Source organism: Danio rerio, chromosome 8 (genome assembly GCF_049306965.1).
Source record: "Danio rerio strain Tuebingen ecotype United States chromosome 8, GRCz12tu, whole genome shotgun sequence".
In the NCBI taxonomy this organism is placed as follows: Eukaryota; Metazoa; Chordata; class Actinopteri; order Cypriniformes; family Danionidae; genus Danio; species Danio rerio.
In genome coordinates this window covers 33,384,770-33,408,491 of record NC_133183.1, presented here as the reverse complement: position 1 = coordinate 33,408,491, position 23,722 = coordinate 33,384,770, and the positions used below count along the sequence as shown (strand labels likewise).

Sequence of the window (23,722 nt, the reverse complement as noted above, 5' to 3'; positions counted from 1 at the left end):
GCTGACATGCAAGTATATATTATTGAAAAGAAATAATCAAGAGATCACTCTCTGAATGTCAATTAAATTAAATTATTCTTTATTTCTATAGCGCATTTACAATGTAGATTGTGTCAAAGCAGCTTAACATAGAAGTTCTAGTAAGTTGAAACTGTGTACGTTCAGTTTTCAGAGATGAAGTTCAGTTTATTTCAGTTCAGTGTGGTTTAATTTTCAATGTTGAAAGTCCAAACACTGAAGAGCAAATCCATCAATGCACAGCTCCACAAGTCCCACACCAAGCGAGCCAGTGGCGAAAGTGGCATTGAACAAAACCTCAAGAGAAACCAGGCTCAGTTTGGCACAACCATTTCTCCTCTTTCCAAACGTCTTGTGCAGAGCTGCAGTCTAGGTCCCCGGCGGGTGTACAGGCTGGCCCATGGGATCAATGCAGAGACTTGTCTGTCACTGGGTCTTTCATGAATTAGTCTCATGCTCTCCACCCCTCCATGATCACCACATTTAAAAGTTATGTGCGTGTGAACATTTTTGGTTCGCAAAATATTGATAACAACCTGGTACCCAGTAGACTCTCGCACGGACAACAATAGCCGCCAATCAGGGAAGCTTCTGGCACTACAAGCCCTGCCTTCGATGTACTGTTTTGGCTTATGATTGCTATTTCAAACTTCTGAGGATGTAAGAATTGTGTGCCCAATGGACTAAAGCGTATTAGGCTGTCCTGACAACGACGCGTTGCTATGTGTGGGCATCTCATTTGACATTTATTATATTTAAAGTAGTAACGTTATGACATTTTTAAATTACATTTGAATGACCTCAGTGCTGCATTTATACAAACGATCATAATATTCTCCTTGATAGGCTTGAAAATATTGTTGGTATTACAGGAACTGCTGGGTTCAGGTTTTATTTCTGAGAGTTATCGATAGAATTAATACATACAATGTCAGTTGGTCAAAAAAGGTTGCCAGATGTTTATGTTCATTTTTAAGACAACTTTATACCCATGTTTTAACACCAAAAGAGTTAAAGGTCAACTAAAATTGAAATCTCTGTCATCATTTATTCGCTTTTCACTTGTTTAAAGCCTGCATAAGTTTATTTATTTTGTTCAGGACAAAAGAAGACATTTAGAAGAAAGTTTAGTTCTTTAGTTTTTTTTTTTTTCTGCTATGGAGGTCGATGGCTTCCGGCAGCCAGCATTTTTCTAAAAATATTATTTTGTGTTCAACAGAAAAAACAACAAGACATGAGGAACAATACATTTAGATAGTTTTTTTTTCACACTGTTCTCTTGTCCCTTAAGTAGGCAATATTTGGTGGAATCATCATGATTTTAAATCATATCTACTCTGTAAAAAATACGTATATACAGTTGAGGTCTGAATTATTAGCTCCCCTTTGATTTTTATTCTTTTTTAAACATTTACCAAATGATGTTTAACAGAGCAAGGATATTTTCACAGTATGTTTGATAATATATATATATTTTTTTTCTGGAAAAAGTCTCATTTGTTGTGTTGTTATTTATTTATTTTTTTAATTTAAGGTCAAAATTATGGAGAAGGGTACAAACGGAGGTCGGAGCCAGCTCCAAGTGGGTGGGCCTTGGAGCTCCTAGTGGGCTGTGCAAACCTTATTTAGTCGTATTTAGAGTTCAATATTGTGCTTTATGAATGTGTACACCTAACCCTAACCCTAAACCCAACCTCACAGTAACCTGTTGTGTTTTATAACCGTTTACACTTAAACCCAACCCTAAACCCAACCTCACAGTAACCTGATAAACCCAACCTATTTGTGGTTTAGGTCCCTCATACTTGGAGGTCACCCAACCTACTTGTGGTGTAATCCCTCCCATTTGCAGGTCTCCGGGCTGCAGTAATACTTGAAATTATGAGCCCCTTTAAGCTATATTTTTCTATAGTCTACAGAACAAACCATGGTTATACAATAACTTGCCTAACTACCCTATCCTGCATAGTTAACCTAATGAACCTAGTTAAGCCTTTAAATGTCACTTTAAGCTGTATAGAAGTGTCTTGTAAAATATCTAGTCAAATATTATTTACTGTCATCATCACTAAGATAAAATAAATCAGTTATTAGAAAATTAGTTATTAAAAATATTATGTTTAGAAATGTGTTGAAAAAAATCTCTCCGTTAAACAGAAATTGGGGAAAAAATAAATAGAGGGGCTAATAATTCTGATGGCAACTGTACATTATTTGAAAGAAATTAAAAAATTGAATTTTAAAGAATAAAAGAAATATCAAGATACTATAAAATACAGTAAATCTATCTCTTAATTCCTCCATATAGCTCTATAAGTATATTATTATTAATATTATTGATACTAAAATATATGTTGTACAATATTAATGTAAAAACCTTGCATTATACATAAGATCATTAAAACCTATATAATAAAGTGGCTTTGCCCCTCATGGTTTTACCATGTTTTGTGCACCAGCATAGTCTTGCTTAAATTATCAGTTTGGCCAGACTGAAAATAGGCATGCGCAACAGATCCTGTTTTTTTCTCAATTTTTTTTCCCCTTCACTTTCATAAATGGGTGAAGTTTGTTCCTCACCACTGTGGCTTGCTAGGTTTGGGACTTGTGGAGCTGCACATCGATGGATTTGCACTTCAGTGTTTGGACTTCCAGCAGTGAAATTTAAACAACACTGGACTAAACAAAGTGAACTTAATTTACTAGAAAGTTGCTTTGACACAATCTACATTATTAAACCGGTATAGAAATAAAGATGAACTGAATTAACTTGAATATTCTGAAACAGGTTGAGTAAGAAGGTCTTAGTGGCTGAACTACCAAACCCTGGTTAATACACCAGCCTCTAAACAGAGCAGGGTGTTATTGTACTGCTGTTGTGTTCTGCTCATTCATTCTGTGTAAGGACAGTTTGTCCTGCAGCAGCTGCTGGAGACGCTGTGGTGACTACAGCTGGACTGTGACCCGTCACAAAAAAATACACTGAGGTATTTCATTGCCCTCCGCTGTTTACCTGTGACACACGCTGCTGATTTTATCAGCGCTCCGACACACATGAATTAAGCTGGAGACAAAGGGCACACTTCTGGCTTTTCCAGCAAAGATAATTTTTTGAACTGGGTAACTGTGCATTGTGTGCTGTGTTTACACTCATAACAGCACACACAGCTCTGGGATTGATGGAGATCAGAGCGAGTGTCTGCCTGCCTGTATATCTGATGCTACGGCTGCATTCACAGTGGGACTGTGTGTGTGTGTGTGTGTGTTTGTGTGTACAGCTCATGGAAAAACATGCAGTCATTGCATTAAATATGTGCTCTCCTACTCAATGTATAATGGCACACACACACAGACACACACATGCATATATTATGTCCATGTTCCTTATAAATCTTTCTGAGAAATATTACATATGATAACAATGGTGCTTGCATTGCCTGAACATTTTAAGCATATGTAAATAAATCTGAAGCATAAATGAATACATATTGTACACATGCATGCTTATGTATATACATTCATTAATTTTCCTTCGGCTTAGTCTCAGAGGTCACCATAGCGGAATGAACTGCCAACTATTCCAGCATATGTTTTCTGCAGCAGTTGCCCTTCCATCAGCAACACTCATTTACACATACACACTCATACATTACGGCCAATTTAGTTTATCCAAATCACCTCTACCACATCTTTGGACCCAGAGGTACACCACTTTATTAGGTGCACCTGTCCAATTGCTCGATAACGCAAATTTAATCAGCTAATCACATGGCAGCAACTCAATGCATTTAGGTATGTAGAACAGGAAACTGAGGCTACAATTCACATGGGCTCACCAAAATTGGAGAATAGAAGATTGGAAAAGCGTTTCTTGGTCTGAAGAGTCTTGATTTCTCCCGCCACATTCGGATGGTAGGGACAGAAATTGGCATTTACAACATCAAAGATTACACCATCCAGCTGGTGGTGTAATGGTGTAGAGAATGTTTTCTAGGCATACTTTGGGCCCATTAGTACCAATTGAGGATTGTGTCAATGCCGCAGCCTACCTATGCCACAAAGGATAAAGGCAGTTCTGAAGGCAAGAGGTCAAACCCGGTACTAAGGTGTACCTAATAAAGTGGCCAGTGGGTGTATATATACAATATATGTAGCCTGTTAATTAATTAAATTAAAAAATGTGTATTTGAGTTTATTTCAACTGTGATTTTTTTTTTTTTACTGATATCTCCACTTCATGGCTGTATTTTTTTTATTTCAAAATGATTATAACATAACTTTATTTTGGTGCAAAAAAATTTTATTTGTATTTGTGCATGTGCACTTAACTTTATAAACCTTTGAGATATATTAAAACTGTAGGCCATGCTACAATAATGATAAAATCTTATAAAACAGAAAAATAAAATAAAACCTGAAACAAACAAAACCTATTCATTGTACTAAACATTAATGCAATTTTATATTATTTAGAACAAATATTTCAGAGTATAGGAAAAAAAACAGAAGAAACCATAGAAGTATTAAAAAACCTTTTAACTAATGATGACATCATTTCATTTAGTGTGAAATGTCCCTTTACAGAGGTATTTCTGCCAGCAAACATTACAGAAGTCAATGACCAGTAAGCTCTTGCTCTTTTTACCGTCTTTCATCAGCGTTTCCTGGCAGCAACCTACGATCAATATATCAAACAATATCTACTTTTCTCACCCCCTTATCAATCCATCCCAAAAAAACTCATCATGTATTTTGTCACCGTGAAGCATCAGATTTTATCACTCCTCAATATTTAGCTCTAAAAGCCCAGCTCAACCTTCTTTCCACATTTTCCCGCTCACAAGTGCATGTGAAAGACTGTGAGACACCGGTGTGGCATAACCTCTCAGTGGACTGAGAACAAACACACCTCTCCGTCCACTGCTTGAACCGGCACAAGGTGAATTCAGAGAGACGTGTGAGGCACAGCCAGGCAGAGATGTAGAAATTTGCTCCTGTGTGTGAACAGTGAGCAGTGAACAAAATATTTTTACTGCATTACTGTTCATATGTATTTGGACTTCATCTAAATATTTCTTTATCTTTAGCCAAATTTACGTCACTGCATTCCAAGACTAAATATAGTTTTTTTATTACACTACATTTTATAAATTGAGAACAAAGTAATTTTGACCAGGAGAAATCATCAAAAATTGTCAGTTAACCTGTTCAAGTCCATTCACAAATCACACTGAACTATTAATTTGTCAACTGGAGAGATCTGACTACATTTGTTTTTGAGTCAACAACTCACTGATTCCATTGATTCATTCTGAGAGAGTCTATAGTTAACGATGGTTCAACTGATCTGACTCTGAAGTTAACGATTCACTGATTCAAATCATCTGGTCAGAGAGAGTCTGCAGTTAAATATTTACTTGTCCAAATAATCCATTCAGAGTGTAGATGCAGTTAACGATTCTCTGATTCAAGTGATCCAGACAGCGCCTGCAAGCAGCAATTAACTGATTCAAATCATCAGCGAGAGTCTGCAGTTAACGATTCTTTGCTTTAAATATTTAGCAAATTTTCACTTCAATGCAGTGCTGATCATTATCTATTTAGAGTACATTTCTAGTTAACAATTCACTAAATTGTACATTCTTTCAGAATAGACAGACTGTCACACAGTGTTCTTAAAATGTTCTTAAAGTTTTCTTTGACACACAGACACACACTTGCTTCATGACTTTATGCATAGTTTTGACATTTTTCACACACACTTTTTGTTTACTTACTGTTTTTATATACCAGGCTATATGTAGGCTATATATATATATATTGAATAAATGTATATTTATATTTATTATTATCATTAACTATCGATGTAGGACAAGTGTTGATCAAACTTTATTTTAAGGTGCAATTTTCACTACTAACAAGCTATTAACTATAACTTTTAGCTCATTGAATCAGAATTTGCTGCTTATTAATAAGATCACTTTATTTTGATGGTCTTTTTAACACATTTTGTTAAATTTAATTTACTTTGCATCTACATACCAACTATTTCTCAATAGATTATAAGTACACTGTTAGGTTAGGGTACGTTGACATGTATTAGTGTAATCAAAATGTAAATAAACTTTAACCAATAAGTACTTTAAAAAACTTTAGTCCTTAAGTACAAATCAAATTCACTACTTTTGTTCCTTGACTCAAGTGAAATTGAAAAAGTGTGCTCAATTCTTTGTCTTAAGCAAGATTTTATGAGGGTTTCTGTGCTTTTACTGAAGTGCCTGATTTATGTTCAGCACTGGCTGCAGGTGAGGGTTAATGAGTGCCGGGAAGAGCTGCATGTTTCTGCACAGCAGCGGTCGGTGTTAGGAAACTCCAGCGCTCTCAAAGACAGCTGACTCACCCTGCTGTCATAGCATTACACAAAGACAGAGAGAGGGAGATAAAGAGAGGGAAAGAAAGAAAGATAGTGGGCAGAAACATGAAAAGAGCAGAAACTAAGCGTGAATGCGACTATAGTCTGTTTGAACATCTATACCTCAGTCCTTTATTTTGAGCCTATGCTGTTGTAAGACGGTGCCCTTTGAAGTCTTTGGAGAAGAAAAAAAGACAACTTAAGATGCACCGAAATCTCTTTGATCACACTTTTGAAGAACTTTTTCTTTAGGAGGAGACGATTGAGGTGCTCGAATCACTGATCCAGTGTAATTATTGTCAATGGTAAAGCTTTGTTTAAAAGGTTACACAGCAGTAAAAGGGACGTTTCGGTTACTAGAGCGCACGAGTGTCGGTTTCAAACACGGCAGGTCTCTTTTTAATATCAGTGGCTGCAGAAAATGACTCAGCAAGCGGATTGTTAAGACGCTCTTGACTCATCAAGCTCACATTTGCTCTATACACACTTGGCTTGTATGAAATAATCCTTATCCATGAAGTGTAAAACTATTTTTCAAAATTAGTCATCATTCATTTATTTGCTGTTAACATAATACACTCAAAAATAAAAAATAAAATAAAAACCTCTTTGGATAACATCAATCGAATTAAGGGCAGGATTTCCAATAAATCCAATAAATTTGTTTAGCACCAACTAAAAAAATAGCTATTAACACAATTAAATGCAAATGAGTTGATCCAACATGAAATCAAATAAAAGTTTAAATACATTTGTATTTTTATTTAACTTAAACTCAAAGGTCGGATAATATAATTTGTGTCTATTATGTGTGATACATTTTGAAGTCAGTTAATTTTAATTGAAGTTATCGTAAATAAACTAAAAGAGCCATTTTTAAGCATTTTTAATGGGTTACATATACAGTTGATTGAGACTGATCACAGAAATAATTTTAGACAGTTATTGCTCATTAAGCAAAGCAACAAATGGCAGCTTTACTAATTAAGCTGCAAATACCCAAAGCATGGGTGCTTCTGCAAGGTGGTAATCTCACAACTCAAAGCATTACATGAAAGTCTTCTAAATCTTCAAACTAAAGTGAAGATTAAACTTTTAACAAGTTTTCTATTAACTTTAAACTCCTAAGATTACTTTTATTGTCAACATTTCCATCTCTTAATTCAATCCCACGCAAAGCATGCTGGGGATTACAAATACCCTAACAAGGTAGTTGGACCAACATTTACAATATTTTAAAGGCGATGTCATTACATCATTAGGTACATTAACTTAATTATCAAATTCTGCATCATTTAATCATATATACAGTTAACAACTGTAAAACCATCACCAAATGGCATTGCACAAAGCTAAATAGTTGTGGAAACAATATTCAGTCAACATTTTGGACACAAGAGTTAATTTTCAGTTAATTTTCTACATGTTTCATTTTTAATGACAACAACAAAAGAATTATAGCGCCCAAAAACATAAAAATGACACATAAAAGCATCCTTCTATTCTTTAAAAATACATATGTTCTATATCCAGAAATTTAATATTTCTTTAATGCTTTATGGTATTTTTATTATTTAATTGAATTAATTATTTTGTTTTTGGTTACTAAAGGTGTAAAATTATAATGTTTTTCAATATTTTCATATAGATCACATTATATTAGGGAAAGGTTAAGGAAAATTCAAAGTTGATAGAAGATGATTGCCATCCTCTGAAGACTTTTTTGTATTGTTGCCTTCTGGAAGAAGGTTTAGAGGCATTAATTGCTCTTCTAATAGATATAAATTTACCTTTGTTCCTGAGGCAAAAAGGCTGTATAACCTTACCTTATATTTTAGCATGTTTTAAAATGTTTAATATATGAGTCCTTTCTTATAGCTGTTTTTGTTTTAGTACTATTTATGAAGTTATTATGAGTCATGCTGGACTTTTTATTATTGTTTGTAAGTGATTTGTCTTTTCATGTGTTTGTTGTCATAATGCTACTGCCCTAATTTAATTGCCCCTGGTGGGAGTAAGTTGTAAAACTATTATATCTATTACATCATCACCTTGGACCAATTGTACTAAATGTAGTGAACATTTCTGTTAAATCGAACAAACTTTGTATAGATTTCCTAAAAAAGAAACTAAGCCATTTTATTATTTGATTTAGCGTAAGGTTCAATATATTGTGCAAATGTTTTAGGCAACTATAAATTTGTTGATTTATTGATATGTTCATTCTATTTACTAGAATAAAAACAGAAAATACAGGTTAGAGTTGGAATATTATAATATAAAATTGTTGGTAACGTTATTTTGATGGTCCATTTGAGTATTAGTAGACTTTCTGCTTAGTATCTGCTGATACTGCTCCTTCAACAGACATTTAACTGACTATAAGAAACTTTGCAAGTACATGCCAACTTACACTAACTTTAACCCTAACCACAAACCTAACCCCAACCCTAACAGCCTACTTACAATCTAATGAGACTGAGTTGACATGTAGATGCAATGACACTTAAAACCATCAAACGAACCATCAAAATAAAGTGTGACCAAATTATTTTATAAATGTGACGTGGTGAAGACTTTGTCTTGGTTTGCATCGATTTGTGGCTGCATTTCTACCAGAGCTGTTGGTAATATTGTCTGAACTGATGGTGAAATGTACAGCCAGTATTTATGGCATTCCGTATGCCATAAAATAAACAACTGCGGAAATTCTGACAGTCATGAAATGGCCTCCACAGAGTCCAGACCTGAATATTATATGGACAGTATTCATCTGGACAGTAAAAGAAAGATATTACAGCCTAAATCTAAAGAAGTTGTCTGGTAAGTGTTGAAAAAGGCCCGATCTTGCATACAGCACATTATTTCATTTAACTTCAGCACAGTCTTTCCAAAAGAGTTCAACTTGTTTGGTGTCATGAGAGGTCGCACTAAACAACAACTTCTGTGTAAAGAAATAACTTGTTCTCTTTAACCTGCAAAATTTGATGAGGATATTTCCTGCACTTTCTGATTATCTTTTAATAAAGAAACTGAAAATTAAATATGGATTTAGAATAGCTTTGCTGGCCGATAATTAAGTCTTTATATTAACACCTCCAATTTCATTTTTTAACAACTCAGTGCATCCAAATCTATAATAAAAAAAAATGTCTTCTGTCTTTTGACCAACGACTCACTGTAAGTGTCAGCGCCCCATCCCTGCTCAGCCAGCTTGACATGATCAGACATATGTTACCCATCCCAGAGGACTGTTAGTGCGACCGATGAGCGTTTCTTACAGTCTGCCCTTGCCCGTATTTTGCTTTAAGAGCCCTGGCAGCTGCGCCGTGTGCATGAAATCTGAAATGGACAGGTAGCGCCACATGTTTGGGGCTGGAGTCAGTTCTCCAGTTACCAGCTGCACGCGACAGCTGCTGTAAAAGCGCTCCAGTTTCATGTGGCTTTATCGCAGTTTATGATGAACGTGCTGGACTGCACACTTGGCCCCTGTTCTGGGTATTTAAGAAAGACAATTAAAATGCCAAGCACCAAGGACGCAGGACAGGACGGTGACTGTTGAGCCTGTTGAAAGCTTTTCCGGTTTATGTAATAACAAAAAAATCTCAGTCAAGAACTGCAACTGTAAACAAAACACAAAGGATGCTTTATTCTTGGAAAACAGTGTTTTCTCTGGTTAGACTGGACTTGGGTTTGTTGCAGGTGAAGATGTATATCTTATCTAACGCTTAAAATCTTAAAATCATCTTATCAGATGTTATATTATGGATGTTTTGAGGATTTTATATACAGTGGTTTATTCATGCCAGCTTTACAATGCAACTGGTGGAGCCAAAAGACTGGAGATAATGAATAAAGGACAGTTGTTTCATACTGTATAGCTGAACAATGGACTCCATACATAAACCCAGATGTAGTCGATATGGTTAAATTGCTTATGTCTAAAATATGTTGATGTAATAATGTACAGTATTTTTTGTATTATGCTGTGAAAAGCTTATACTTCTATGCATCGATCATAGTTAAGGCTTTTTTAATCTCAGATTCGATAAAAAAAAACTTAAGTGAAAATAGGGAGTTTTGACAACATAAAAACTCAAGAAATTGACTTTTGTCCTCAGAATTTTCTAAGACTTATCAGAATTTTGTTTTGTAGACTTGTAATTACTTAAAACAAGTTCCAAGTTCCAAGATAAAAACTCAAACTGACTTTTAGACCTCAGAATTGTGACTTTTTTTCTCAGAATTGTCAGTTTTTTTAGACTTTTTTCATACAGTTGCGAGTCTATAATCCAACATGGGTAATTCTGAAAATTTAGCCCTTTATACATTTCTGGAGATAGCAAATTATGTAGCCAGAATACGTATTGCTGTATTTAGTTTTTAAAACGAACGATAGGAAGCGATATGACATTGTTCCTTTTCGCGCTAGCAGCTGACCGATTACCTCCGTATGGCAGCTTCCCCGCTGTTACCAGTTTGTCTGGTAGCTTACTATGTATGCCAGTTGACTTGAAATGTCCCTTTAAGGCAAGCCATTTCTCTCGACTGCCATTTTTGAAACCAGAAAATTTTTGTTTTCAAGAGCACTTGCTTTTTTTTAAAGTACAGCTTTCAAGCTTTATGTGGATATATGTGGATATATTTCTTATGTCTGTGAAGCAAGTATTCACTGAGATTCCATTGCATTTGATGACCACCAAACTGTCATAAAAGCACACGTCTGGTCTGAGTTTCTCCCCCGCAGAATCGACAATCTATAGCAATCGATGAATGGCTCCTGTACTAGTAAGTTGGGCTTTATTCACCATATTGACTGTTAAGCGTTTTCCCATAAAAAAACTATACAAGTGACATGTCTTGTGTATTCTATAGTCTTTGGATGCAGAGAGGAGTTGACCAGGGTGATGGGGTTTGAGTCTGGTAAAGAACGGTTCCAGAAAGCAGATAAGACAAAAGCAAAAGCCAAAAGTAAAATAATCAAGTAAATAACAGGGTACAAATGTGGTAAAATCTAAAAATGTGGTAAAAATCAGGAGGCTTTTCTTTTTCTGGATTGCTTTTGAAAATACTGTCAGTTGAGTTCAGAGAAGTGATTGGGCGCTTGTCAATCTGTGTTTTTTAAAACACTATCGGTTGGTTTATAGGGAAGGGGGAGGGTGGGGTTATCAGTCGGTTGGTCAGTCAGTCAGTCGACAGTAGTCTCCGGTGGATTCACACTAGAACCGCAGGCGTGAATGGCACTGGCGAGAGAATTTTGAGATCTCAAAATCATCCAGCGGCCTCTGGTGGATTCGTGAAAACAAAAACTGCCAAAAAAAGTGTAGTTTCTGGGATGTATTTTGTGATCTCCAGAAATATATATAGAACTATGTTTTCAGAATAAGCCTGGGTTGCTATAATACCATGGTTGATCTAGTTTTCTCACATTTCTGTTAATATATTGCAATTCTGACTTTTTTTGTATTAATTTTGAGTTTATATCTGACAGTTCTTACCATTTTTTAAAAATTGCAAAATGTGTCCTTTTATCTTGAAAGTTAAAAATCACAACTCTGAGCAGTTCAAATGAACATGTAGAATGCTACTGCCAAAAAGAACTGATATTTTACAAGAAAAAACAAACAATGATTAAGAAAATCATTTCTGCAGTTTTGCAATTTGAAAGCTGTCTACACAATATCTGCATGCTTTTAGCATAAACCATAGAACGATGATAACATGGTGATTTGTGAACAAAAATGGGCATCATAGTCTGAAGACTCAAAAAGAAAACAAACTAGTATTTTTTAGCTGAACTGTGATCTATAATAGTGGTTTTTAATCCAATGAAATTATTCTTGTTCAAAATATCCCTGATAAGAGTTATTGGGTGTCTTCCATATGTAGGACTGATATGTATCTTTATTATTAGTTCCAAGTTTGCACAATATCTACATTTTACAAAGAAAAACATAACAATTATTTAAAAAAATCACCAACTGTCTAGCTGCATTTGCTTGTAAGGACACATTAAACTTTTTTTTTTGGACTTTTGAAAGTCTGTTTACTTATGCTTTCTTTCAAAGTCTGTGCTTTATGTTGTGTCCTCTCTGCCCTCCCACCTGACGGCTGTCTGAAGTCATGTTGTATAAGCAGAGTTACAGAAGTGTCTGAACGTGTCCTTTACTGCTCCGCTGAACCAGAAATATGATCTAGCACATGTTGTTTACACTTGAGAGTATTAAAAGGAGGATGATGGCAAATGAAGATGCCATTATTATGCCCAACAACAAGTTCTCTATGACCAGCTCAGTGTATAATGCAATAAGTACATTATATTCAATTCAACTAGCAAGGCTCCTGGTACTGATTTTAGATTTCTTACCATGTAATGTGTGTATGTATGTGGCACAATTCTTCCTACATTTGATAGACAAGTAATTATTGCCAGGTTTAGACCACAAAATATCAGCTTGATTCATAACCATAGGCGTCAAAATCAATCCATTTTTGTTTTAAAATTTGTTTCTTTTTAAACGTTTTATTTATTTTTGTTTTATTTTTTATTTTACCTAAAATTATGACTTTAATTTCTCAATAGGTTTATAAGCTCTCACAATTCTGACATCACTTCAGACAGTTTTAAGTTTGTATCTCTTAATTCTGACTCTGATGTAAACTCACAATTCTGTATTTAACTATATTTAACGTTTGAAACTAATATTGATTTTAAATATATATTTTTACGGAAATTTTACCATATAAACTGAAAATGTTAAATATTCTCAGAATTATGGATTTTTTTTTTTCGCAAAGTTGCAGGGTTATAGGCTCTTGTCAATGACTTTTTGCAGTTCTTGATTTTATATCTTGCAATTCTGACTTAACTGCTATCTAGGATATCTATCTTATTTCTAGGTTACAGTGCTCAGCAGAACTGAGTGAACCCTGATTTGAAAATGAAAATTTTTCTCCATTTCTTAGTGAATATAGGACAAATATTTTATTTAAGTGATATTTAAGTCTCCAAACATATTTAGAAATTGAAAGATAATACATTTAAATCCAAACAAAATATTGCAAAAAAATAAAAAAATAAAAAATACAACATACTAATTTTTTCTATAACATATAAATTTGGGTATACTACTTTTTTAACCGATATTGTAAGTTTTTTTGTCAGATAACCTCTAGAGTTGGCTTTGGTACTGACTAGTCTAATATATATGCACAAATATAATATTGTATAGCTTCCTATTTAAAATATGAGTTTAAAAGATTTATGAGGGTTTGTTATATATGCCAAGCACTGTATATCTCACAATTGTAACAATTCTAACTCACAATTATGTATAAACATCTCAAAAAACTGCAAGCCAAAAACATCAAATTTCAAAATTTCAAAATTTAGTTGATATAAAAGAACTGTTTAGTGATTGTGCCCCATATATTTACTGGCAAAACATACATGAAAAACAAGTAAATAAGAAAGTGATAGATTTACGGAAACTGGCATCAAATTAAAAAATAAATAAATTGTGAGTGCTGTCTCAGACTACATGATATCAGCTACAATTTGGCAACATTTATTGTTATTGTGGAGATTTATAAACAACAACAAGCGGATAGTGTCATAGTGACAACCCCTGTCCCCTGAGCTTTTCTTATAGCAATACTCTTGCCTTTATAATGTTTCCTCAGTTCTTGTTTCTGGAGGTTAGTCACTAATTTTGCCTTCATTCATCTTTATCTGCATTCATTTATTTATTCATTCATTCATTTATTTTCCTTCAGCTTAGTCTCAATTTCAGAAGTCACCACAGCGGAATGAACCACCAACTATTCCAGCATATGTTTTATGCAAAAGATGCCCTTCCGACCGCAACCCAGTGTTGGGAAACACCCATACACACTCATTTACACAAACTATGGCCAAGTTTATTCAACTCACCTATAGTGCATGTCTTTGGACTTGTGGGAGAAACCAAAGCACCCAGAGGACACTCACGCGAACACGAAGAGAACATGCAAACTCCACACAGAAATGCCAACTGACCTAGTCGAGACCAGAACCAGCAACCTTCTTGCTGTGAGGTGACATTGCTAACCACTGAGTCACCGTGCCTCCTCAATACAGTTTATTTCAATATTATTTTTATTTATTATATAATCACTAAAAAACTACATAATAATTTATATACAATTGTGTTTAGTTTTAATTTGTTTAATTAATAGTTTTTCCAGTTTATGTTGTGAACACATTTCGATTTAGTTTTTCATATCTAGTTTCAGGTTTAGTTGAGCTACTTAAATGAACAAAAAGATAAAGAATTCGGACAAACAAATTCACAAAAAAAAAATGAATTCATCATTAAAATATGAAATATATTATATTTCAAAAAAAATCATCTGTCATAAAAATTCAATCATAATTTTTTTTTGTTTAAAAAATATGATTGTTTTTTTTAAATGCCGGACTGATGTGCTTGATGATTGGTGTGGTTGTAAAAACTATTATTGTTGCTTCTTATTTTTGCTTCAGTTAGGTTTTTTCAGTGGTTGTTGTTCATTTTATTTTCTTAACTAAAATGTTTTTGAGCAGTAGTTTTAGTTGATATTACCTTGATGGCAAGTAATGATTGGTTATGGATGCAATGTGTCATAATTTGTCATAAACAGTCATAATCTGACGTACGTAGTGTCTATCTTAACAGTAAGTAGCATAATGTAACGTGAACCAGGCATTAGTCATGAACAACAAGAGGAATTTATCTCCCAATTATCAACTGGAGTAAACAATCCCACTCAAATATCCCACTCTATATCCCCAACAGTGTGCAACAAACCACTGTTAATGATTTTACCCTTTTCCCTGCACAGAACAAACTCTGCATTTTTTTCTTGATATTTTGATGCAGCATATTTTTATCTGCTATTAAAGAACCTTGGCCTTGCTCTGGTTATGTTAAATAAGAGAAGTCTTAATAATATAGAGCTGTGGGAGGCAAACTATTTCAAGATTTCAATAAATATTACCTTGGTGATGAGTCCTTAATATACTATTGGACCTGTTGACAAGGGAAAAGGAGGGAGATGACAGTGAAGGAACATCATGGTCTTCATTTTAGGAAAGAAAATGAGTTTTTATAATTGTACTGTATGTACAAATCCAATTTACTTCTCAAATTATGATTTAATGTTCTATCAGTGAACATTTTGAACATGAAAATAAATCTCAGAGGCGCCAACATGAAGATGTTGGATATTGTGTCTATATTTAGATTGACAATACAGTTAAACGGAGTTTAAGAGGATTCAAATCAACAAAAGAGAGTGTGTTCAGACATTTCAAATAAATTTTTTTCTTTATTACAAAAAAGATCACAATATATAAAAAAATATTGAAGTCTGTTTCTGCCACTGGATAAAATAAAATAAAGGGCGTCACGGTGGTGCAGTGGGTAGCACAATCGCCTCACAGCAAAAAGGTCACTGGTTAGTGCCCTGGCTAGAGTGCAGCTGGCATTTCTGTGTGGAGTTTGCATGTTCTCACCGTGTTCGCTTGGGGTTTTTAAGGGTGCTTCGGTTTCCCCCACAAGTTCAAAGACATGCACTATAGGTAAATTGGGTAAGCTAAATTGCTCGTAGTGTTTATGTGTGAATGAATGTGTATGGGTGCTTCCCAGTAATGAAGGTTATCACTGGATAGAATTGGCGTTATCAGGGGTTATCAGCTGATATATAAGGGCCAGTAGGGGCCTTCTGCACCTACTAGTAGGCTCAGGCTGTTATTGTCTATCCACATGGTAAATCAGCTATATATCACATACAGCTGCAGCAGGAGGTTAACAAGAATCATTTACAGTATATTATTTATTAAATTTCCCATTAATTGTATTTTATTAATGTCTACCCCTACAGCAACCCTAACCCCAACCGTCACAGTAATGTAAAAGAAGATTGGGATCTGGAGTAGTCTCTATTAGTATAGCTGATTAATCATGTGGATGGATGATAACAGCCTTCTGAGACTACCAGTAGGTGCAGAAGGCCCCTACTGCCCCATATCTATCAGCGGGATCTGGAGTCGTCTCTATTAGTAAAGCTGATTAATCATGTGGATGGATGATAACAGCCTTCTGAGACTACCATTAGGTGCAGAAGGCCCCTACTGCCCCATATCTATCAGCTAACAACTGATAATGCTTATTCAATCAAGTGATAACATTCAAAGCTGGTGGAAAAGTCAATAACTCAAGACATAAACTATTGAGAGGTTAAAAAAAACTCTTACCATTATTCATTTATTTCAAGCAGTTCTTCAGTTCTTATTAAGTCAATTTACAATTTTTATTATTTGTTTATTTTATTTTTATATTTATGGCATCTCATATTAGCTTTGTGTGTCGAATTTGTGCTGTTTAAAAGTCAAATATCATGTAAAAGTAAATGAATCTGAACTCACCAAAGTGAACTCAGTAACCTAATTCTAACCTTGTATCTCACATTTTACACATACAAACTCAAAAAAGTCAGAATTCTGAGTTTATATCTTACAATTCTGAGCTCATATATAACAATTCTGCTCTAATTTTTTTTTCTTAGAACTGCAAGATGTAAATTCTCAGAAGTTTAACTTGTGAGATATTTTTACTGGAAAACAAGATTAATTAAGAAAACGATGTTCCTCAGAATGTACAAAGTGTGCATGAGCGAAAGCAAAGAAAAGAATCTGCTACAGGGCCACAAAACAAATAATCCTCTGTTTCAGGCTCATGCCTCATTCATTGAGAAGCCCAAAGAGCTTCTTCACTGTTTGTGCTGCAGGCTCTCTTGACGTAAAAAAAAAAAGTCAGTATTTATGAAGCCGAGTGGGCAATGAGTGGACCTTTTCATCTCCTCTGGGTATTCTTCTGTAGACGCATTCAGGGGGTGCAGTTTTTGTTATGTGTGGAGATGTGAATGAGGTTATCCGAAATGTCTCTCATGTACGCAAAAGAGCCAGCAGTGACGGAGATGTGCCCACACACAGACAGACAGGGAACCCTTCAGCTGTGTGACTACCTTACTGGATAATTCATTGGCTTTTGATAGCAGTAGCACAGTGTTTGCTTGATGTCATTACTACCACTACTACTAAACACCTTGAAGCTAAACACTCACACATTTGTTTTCATACAATAGTGGAGACTTTTCATGAATTCTTGTTGTTTTTTTAACTGATGTATATATTTTTTATCTTCTAATCTTAAATAAAGCCCTTTTAGATGTTTAGAAAAGACATTATTTAGTTTGTAGCCTATTTATTAATTACATCTGTACAATATACCTAAAGGACTAGTTTAGTAGTTGTTAACGATGCAGGACTTTTAAATAAAGAAGTTAATCTAAATGCAAATCATAATATTTAATGGCTTTATAACATATATTCCTGATAGTATTATTAGTTTATCATTTAGTGTGGTTGTAACAGAGTCTGTGAAAAACAGAGGTGTCAAGCAACACACTTACCTGTAGGTTTCTAACAAGCCTGAAGGACTCAATTAGTTTGATCAGGTGTGTTTAATTAGGGTTGGAATTAAACAGTGCAGAGTTGCAGCCCTCCAGGAACTGAGTTTGACACCTGTGGTATAGAAAAATAAATATATCAAAGGAAATATACCGAGAAAACTACTTCTATATTGTTGCATTAACTTAGCTCCCAGATCACCTGTTATTTGATATTGAACTTTCAATTAATAGTGTATAGATTTTATTTCTCTTTTATATTTTTTTGTATTTTTACAATATGTGAAGTTACCTGCTTCAGGGCCTGTAAATTGTCAGGGCCCTATGCACCATGCAATTTTCCTGGAAATAACTGCAACCAAGCGACTTTGATAACTTATAATCAGTGTGTTACAATGCTGTAGAAGAATTTTGGCTCACTCAACCTTGCTGAATTGTTGTAATTCGGCCATATTGGAGGGTTTTTGATCATGAACCACATTTTTAAGGTCATGCCACAAAATCTCTATTCTGAAGTAGACTTACTGGTGTGCTTTGGATCATTGTCCTGCTCCAGAACCAAAGAGAATATCAGCTTGAGGTCACTAACAGATAGTCGGGTATCTTTCAGGATATTTTGGTACACAGCAGAAATCATGGTTCCCCTTCGGGGGGAACTTCAGCACTATAAGTGGATTTGATTGTAAAATCCACGCATTGGGAGGTTCGGTTCAGAAGCTACTCGTCTGAAAGAGTATTGAACGGGCCAATTAAGAATGAATTGGCAGCGCAAGCCTGCGCAGGTGAGCGGCATAAGCAATCAACTGAGTATATAAGCTCACCTGGCGCCAGCAGACGCTATCCTTTTCGCTTCAGAGACTTTCTGATCGAGTCGATGAGGGTTCCTCCTGCTGTGACCAGCGATTCTGAGCGAACGAGAGCATTCTCCCGGTCCAGAGTGTGTACACGCAGGGGCAGACGGTCGAGCTGGGTTTCTCCCTTGCCTGGCGTTCTTTGGGTCCGGTCCTCCAGAGCGGTGCGTATAAAGTTGCAAACTTCACAGAAAGAGCAACACAGTCGTGCAGCACGTCCTTATCAGGACGGCGCTCCGACTGTGCGTTTCTGGATGCGGTGGTTTCCTGTCCTCGGATGATGGGCGCGGGCACTGCGTTACATGTCTGGGGGTCCAGCATGTTAATGCGCTGCTCGCGGACAGTTCATGTCGTCATTGCGATGCCATGACTGTTGCGCAAGATCGCGGTTAGCCTTTGCAAAAGGGCGAACCACCCCAGTTGTCCCCTGCTCTGCAGCGGGCACTCGGGCAGATCTGAGGGTTTCAGCGAGAGATAATCCGTCGCCCACGGGCCCGCGGACCTCCCGCTCCTCTAAGCGCTCCATCCAAGCTTCGGGCGGGGGAAGCGATCCGTCTAACAGATGGTAGCCCTTACGCCCGATGACACCGGAGACCAGATGTCCACCGCGGCATCGGAGGGTGGGCTTTCATTGTCCGATGATGATCCAGACCCGCTCGCCCCCTTCGGGCTGGTGAGCGCTGTCACTACGGATCCTGAAACGGACATGTTAGCCGTGCTTTCCCGGGCTGCTTCGGCCGTGGGTTGGAGATGGTTTATCCCCCAGCTCCGCGGCCGGACCGACTAGAGGGGCGTTCCCTTCTTCCCGGAGGTGCACAGTAGGCTCACGCGGTCTTGTAAAGCACTTTTTTGTGCTCGTGCTGCGTGTTCCTCCACCCTAACCACTCTTGACGGTGAAACAGCCAGGGGGTATGTGGCGATTCCTCAGGTTGAGTGCGCGATGGCGGTAAATCCGCGCGGCGCCTCTTCTTGGCGGGGTCCGCCTCGTCTCCCATCCAAAGCCTGTAAGTTATCTACCTCCCTCGGAGCTAGAGCTTACATAACTGCGGGCCAGGCTGCTTCCGCCTTGCATGCGATAGCCACCTACCAGCGCTACCAAGCGCAGGCGCTGGCCGAGCTGCACGAGGGTGGGTCCAACCCAGGCTTACAAGCTTCGCACCGCCGCCGACTTAGCTCTTCGGACTACTGAGTCCGCTGCGTGTGCGTTGGGGAGGACGATGTCCACATTAGTGGTCCAGGAGCGCCACCCCTGGCTGATATGCGCAAAGTCGACAAAGTCCGCTTTCTTGACTTCCCCATATCCCCAGCCAGGTTCGGCGACACTGTCTGTGAATTCACCCAGGAATTCAAGGCGGTGAGAGAGCAGTTGGTGGGTGATGTCTTATCGGCGGTCCGTAGCCCGCTCCGCCCGCCGTGCCATTCATACCTGCTCCTCGCCGAAGGCGCCCGCCTACGAGAGCTGCTCCGCCCCCGCACACGCCTCCGGCGAAGCGAGCGCGTCGGGCACCTCGTAAGCAGGCAGCCCCCCTGCCCAGAACGCCGCTAAGTCCGGCAACGGACCGCGAAGCGCCCCTGGGACAGGCCATCTGGAGAAGAGGGAACTTGTTCTTTCCCCGCTGGAGGGCGGGGCCCCATTTCCAACGGCACTTTTTACTGCCATGAAACATTATGAAAGGGCACTTTTCACTTCCCCAGATGTGACAGCCCGAAATCTGCCAGTCTGGGACGCTATGCTTTCTAGCTTGCAGATTCGGTGCGTTTCGCCAGTGGCTCACGAGCGCTGGGAGGACGGTCTCCTTTCTCCCACCCCTCGAGCCTCCTCTCCGGAGCTCGGGTTTGGAGTGAGAGCAAATATCTCACCTCCAGCTTTTCCGTGGGACCCGCGAGCTTCCCGGATCAGCACACCCACTCCGCGCTGCCCCACTGCTGGTACGTCAGCGATTGTAGCGATGAGTCCATTAGCGGGAGCTCTGCCTGCCTGGTTAGCGCGGGCCAGCTCTTCGCGGTGGCTCATACGCACAATCAGACTCGGCTATGCGATTCAGTTCGCGAAACGGCCCCCCAAGTCACGGGTGTGTATTCACCAGGGTCAGCCCCCTGTCCGCCCGTCTTTCGAGAGGAGATTGCTGTCCTCCTGGCGAAGGATGCAATCGAGCCGCTCCCTCCAGCCGAGATGGAGAGCGGGTTTTACAGCCCACACTTCATCGTGCCCAAAAAGAGCGGTGGGTCACGGCCAATCCTAGATCTGCGCGTTTTGAACCGCTGCCTGCACAAGCTGCCGTTCAGAATGCTCACGCAGAAGCGCATTCTCCGGTGCGTTCGTCCTCTGGGTTGGTCTGCAGCATTAGACCTGATAGACGCGTATTTCCATGTCTCCACTCTTCCTCGCCACCGACAGTTTCTGCGGTTTGCGTTTGAAGGTCGAGCTTGGCAATACAAAGCCCTCCCCTTCGGGCTCTCTCTGTCTCCGCGGGTCCTCACCAAGCCCGCGGAGGGTGCCTCAGCGCCCCTTCGGCTCGCGGGCATCTGCATACTCGATTTCTTACGACTGGCTGATTTTGCCCTCTCTCGGAGCAGTTGATTATGCACAGAGACAAAGTGCTCTGGCACTTCCACCTGTGGGGGTTTCAGGTCAACCGAGAAAAGAGCAAACTCGCCCCCGTGCAGAGGATCTCTTCTCTCGGGCTGGAGTTGGACTCGGTCACCATGGCAGCGCGCCTCTCCGGAGAGCGCGCTCAGCTGATGCTGTACTGTCTGAGAGAGCTCGACAGTAAAACAGTGGTCCCACTGAAACTATTTCAGAGGCTCCTGGGGCATATGGCATCCGCAGCCGTTTCATGCCGCTCGGATTATTCTATATGAGACCACTTCAGCACTGGCTGATCACGATCGAGTCCCCAGACGCGCATGGCACGCGCGCGCACACCGAGTCTCTGTTACTGCGCTGTGTCGCCGCGCCCTCAGCCCTTGGAGCGATCCCTCGTTCCTACAGGCCTGGGTGTCTCTAGAACAGGCGTCCAGTCTTGTTGTCGTTTCAGCAGACGCTTCCAACACGGGCTGGGGGGCTGTGCGTTGCGGGTATGCGGCTGCGGACCTGTGGAAAGGTACCCAGTTGCATTGGCATATCGCCTGGAGCTGTTGGCAGTGTTCCTCGCTCTCCACCGTTTTTTTCCGGTGCTGGAGCGGCAACACGTGCTGGTCAGGACGGACAGTACGGCGGCGGTGGCGTATATCAGCCGTATAGGGGGTATGCGCTCTCGCCGCATGTCTCAGCTCGCCCGCCGTCTGCTCCTCTGGAGTCATCCGCGGCTGAAATCGCTGCACGCCATTCATATTCAGGCAAGCTCAACCGTGCAGCCGATGCGCTCTCACGGCAGCCTTGCGTCCTGGAGAATGGAGACTCCACCCCGAGTCTGTTCAGCTGATATGGGCGCGATTCGAGGAAGCCCAGATCGATCTGTTGCTTCCCCCGAGATCGCTCATTGCCAGTTGTTCTTTCCCTGACCGAGTGCTCTCGGCACGGATGCACTGGCTTACAGCTGGCCTCGGGGCACGCGCAAATATGCGTTTCCCCCAGTGAGCCTGCTCGCGCAGTTACTGTGCAAGGTCAGGGAGGACGAGGAACAGGTTGCTGGTTGAGCCCCTCTGGCTCAACCGGACCTGGATGTCAGAGCTCTCCCTCGCGATAGCCCTCCCCTGGCAGTCCCTTCGAGAGAGCACCTACTCTCTCAGGGACAGGGCACCACCTGGCACCCTCGCCGATCTTTGAAGAGATTTTTAGACGCGAGGAAGACTTAGGTAACCTCCGATTGCGGTGGCTAATACCGTCACTCGGGCTAGAGCCCCCTCCCCGAGCGCGCCTATGCCCTGACGTGGAGTCTATTCACTGAATGGTGTGTCTCTCGCTGAGAAGACCCCCGTAATTTGCCAGATCAGCGTTGTGCTTTCTTTACGCCGAGAGAAGTTGGAGAGCAGGCTGTCGCCCTCCACACTCAAGGTTACGTGGCTGCCATCTCCGCTCTCATAACGCGGTGGCTGGCGGCACCGTGGGAACGCATAACCTCATCATCCGGTTTCTCAGGGGCGTTAAGCGAATTAATCCACCCCGCCCCCTCTCATGCCCTCTTAGGATCTCGCCCTCGCTACACAAGCCGCGTCAGATCCCTTCGATCCTCGACTCAGTATCTTTCTGTCCCTGAAGACAGCTCTGCTGGTCGCGTTGATATCGATTAGAGGGTCGGGGACCCGGAGGCATTTTTCGGTCAGTGACTCGTGCCTGTAATTGGGCTGGCTTCTCTCACGTCCTGAGACCCCGCCCGCGATATGTGCCCAAGGTTCCTACCACTCCGTTTTAATACGAGGTAGTGAGCCTGCAAGCGCTGCCCTCGGAGGAGGCAGACCCAGCCCTTCTTTATTGTCCAGTTCGCGTTTTGCGTATTATCCGGACCGCACTCAGAGTTTAGATCATCTGAGCAGCTCTTCGTCTGTTATAGCGGTCGGCAGCAGGGAAGTGCCGTACCGAAATAAGTTCCCACTAGATTGTGGATGCCTTTCTTTCACTATCAGAGCCGAGATGAGCCGCGTTCCCCGAGAGCGCGTGCGCACTCCACTCGGAGCTTCGCATCCTCTCGATCGCGCGCACGCGGCGCCCCTCTAACAGACATCTGCAGAGCTGCGGGCTGGGTGACACCCAACACATTTGCAAGGTTTTACAATCTGCGAGTGGAGCCGGTTTCCTCAAGGGTATTAGGTAACCCTTGGTGATTGAGGAAACAATTCGGTAGGGTGTTGAAACACGCTTGCTGCGCCATTTTCCCTAACACGGAGATACGTGCGCCTTTTTATCTGTCAGTAAAGTTCCCCGTCAGGTGAGCCCTGCAGATTCCTCTGTGGCCCCCAGCACTGACTCAGCGGAGGAGTCACTTGCTGGCCCACTACGTTGTAGGTCTGC

The 23,722-nt window shown here is 39.9% G+C and overlaps 1 long non-coding RNA gene across 4 annotated transcripts in view; it reads right to left on the bottom strand.

Annotated features, from left to right (window-relative positions):
• The window catches only part of LOC141375657 (uncharacterized), a 97,727-nt gene that overhangs the window by 14,647 nt on the left and 59,358 nt on the right, over positions 1-23,722 (bottom strand). For 2 of the 4 annotated variants that reach the window (XR_012384442.1, XR_012384444.1), the window contains exon 3: positions 17,924-18,035. This is a non-coding gene — a long non-coding RNA (uncharacterized lncRNA). Of the gene's footprint in view, positions 1-15,448; positions 15,481-16,792; positions 18,036-23,722 lie in introns of those variants that run through there. The other 2 variants (XR_012384443.1, XR_012384441.1) reach the window with 2 other exon arrangements.